Source organism: Zosterops lateralis, assembly GCF_965231275.1.
Source record: "Zosterops lateralis genome assembly, chromosome: 23".
Taxonomy (NCBI): domain Eukaryota; kingdom Metazoa; phylum Chordata; class Aves; order Passeriformes; family Zosteropidae; genus Zosterops; species Zosterops lateralis.
Genome location: NC_139783.1, coordinates 1,886,883 through 1,889,145, shown reverse-complemented (window position 1 = coordinate 1,889,145; position 2,263 = coordinate 1,886,883). Strand labels below are relative to the sequence as shown.

Genomic DNA, 2,263 nt, shown 5'->3' with positions numbered 1-2,263 from the left:
AAATCCTGCATTTTAATCTACTACTTTGGATAGCCTTGATTGGAAATTGCACATATATATTCATCACTCAGTTCAGGGTTAGAAAAATAAAACTATTTTCTCTCAGATCCTACTAAACCAGGCAGTGACAGACATCAGCACAGGGCCCCTTGCAGGCAGCACCAGAATCACTTTTCCAGCCTCCTCAGGGTTGCTCTGAGGTTGCCATCAGAGCCTGCAGAGCCAGAGCTGCCCCTGGGCAGTGCCTGAGCTGGGAGGGCTCTGCAGGGCAGAGCTGAGCCCCCAGGGCTGGGCTGGGCTCTGGCAGCACTGGCAGGGCCCAGCCCTGGGCACAGGGAAGCAGCTGCAGGCTGGGACAGCTCCAGGCAGCAGAGCCCTGGGCAGGCAGTGGGGGGAAAGTGCCACCAAGCTGTGCTGGGATATTGAAAGTCCTCTCCAAACTGAACTATCCCATGATTACTCTTTTTACAGATCCCCATGCCAAGACACCACAAATGTCCAACAGCAGCTCCATCAGCCACTTCCTCCTGCTGGCATTGGCAGACACGAGGCAGCTGCAGCTCCTACACTCCTGCCTCTTCCTGGGCATCTCCCTGCCTGCCCTCCTGGCCAACGGCCTCGTCATCAGCGCCGCAGCCCGCGGCCACCACCTGCACAGCCCCATGTTCTTCTTCCTGCTCCACCTGGCCCTCAGTGACCTGGGCTCCATCTGCACCACTGTCCCCAAAGCCATGCACAATTCCCTCTGGGACACCAGGGACATCTCCTACACAGGATGTGCTGCTCAGCTCTTTTTCTTTCTGTTCTTTATCACAGCAGAATTTTATCTCCTGACCATCATGTGCTACAACCGCTACGTGCCCATCTGCAAACCCCTGCACTAGGGGACCCTCCTGGGCAGCAGAGCTTGTGCCCACATGGCAGCAGCTGCCTGGGCCAGTGCCTTTCTCAATGCTCTTTTGCAAACAGTCAATACATTTTCCCTGCCCCTGTGCCATGGCAATACCCTGGGCCAGTTCTTCTGTGAAATCCCCCAGATCCTCAAGCTCTCCTGTTCACGCTCCAACCTCAGGAAACTTGGGTTCATTGCAGTTAGTGCCTATTTAGCACTTGGGTGTTTTGTGTTCATTGTTTTCTCCTATGTGCAGATCTTCATGGCTGTGCTGAGGATCCCCTCTGAGCAGGGACGGCACAAAGCCTTTTCCACCTGCCTCCCTCACCTGGCTGTGGTCTCCCTGTTTGTGAGCCCTGCCCTGTTTGCTCATCTGAAGTTGCCCTCCAACTCCTCCCCATCCCTGGATCTGGCCCTGTCAGTTCTGTACTCGGTGGTGTCTCCAGCCCTGAACCCCCTCATCTACAGCCTGAGGAACCAGGAGCTTAAGGCTGCAGTGTGGAAACTGATGACTGGATGGTTTCAGAAACATTAAACTGCTGGCCTATTTCTGCAATTAATTTGTAATAAAAGTATTCTTTGATAATTCTTGTTGATTTCATTTTGGAGTTCCTCTTTGTTTGTTTTACTTCATAATTCTTAACCAGAAAGAAATGTCACTGTTTGTGCCATTTCTCATTTTATTTCTCTCGACCATCCCTGTGGCCACAGACTGTGTCAATGAGGGGCTGTACTCTTGGTGGCTTTAAAGGAACTCAAGGATCTCCCAGCCAAGTTTTCTGCAGAGATGCCCCTTTTGTTCCCTTCTCTGCAGCTGCAGCAGCAATGTCTGTGTGCAGAGCTGGGGGCAGATCAGGGCTGGCACAGCAGCTGTGCCCAGGAGCAGCAGCCCTTGGTGCTGCCAGTGCTGCTGCCGTGGCCCTGCCCCGCTGCCCTCCTGGCCCTGGTGTTGCTGTAGGGCCTGAGGGCTCTCGGGGCCGGGCACAGGGCTGGGGGTGGCAGTGCCGGGGCTGCAGCAGGGACAGGCCATGGGCACTGCTGGGGCAGCGCTGACGCCTCAGGGCAGGGCCTGGGGGCTCCAGGCTCCTTGCCCAGGCTCTCTCCAGAAGACGCCCAGGCCATTGCTCAGCACAGAAAAGCCCCGGGAGCAGCCCCAGGCTGGCCCTGGGCAGGCTGGGGGCAAACAGCAGGGCTGGGGCTCTGCAAGGACCCTGGGGGAGACAGGCAGGAGCAGCAGAGCAGGGGCTGATCCATCCCCACTGCGCTGGACACCCCAGGGCAGCGTCCTAGAGCGTCCTCATGCCCCTGCCAACAACATCCCTCCTGGGCAGCCCTGGCCTCTCCCCCAGCTCACACAGGGGCCACATCCTT

General features: G+C 56.7%; 1 pseudogene across 1 annotated transcript; it reads left to right on the top strand.

The window, feature by feature from the left end:
* The first annotated feature begins 494 nt into the window (after positions 1-494).
* Positions 495-1,427, top strand: LOC310918326 (olfactory receptor 14J1-like; annotated as a pseudogene). Its single transcript has one exon. The product of its transcript is annotated as an olfactory receptor 14J1-like (transcript).
* The last annotated feature ends 836 nt before the right edge of the window (positions 1,428-2,263 follow it).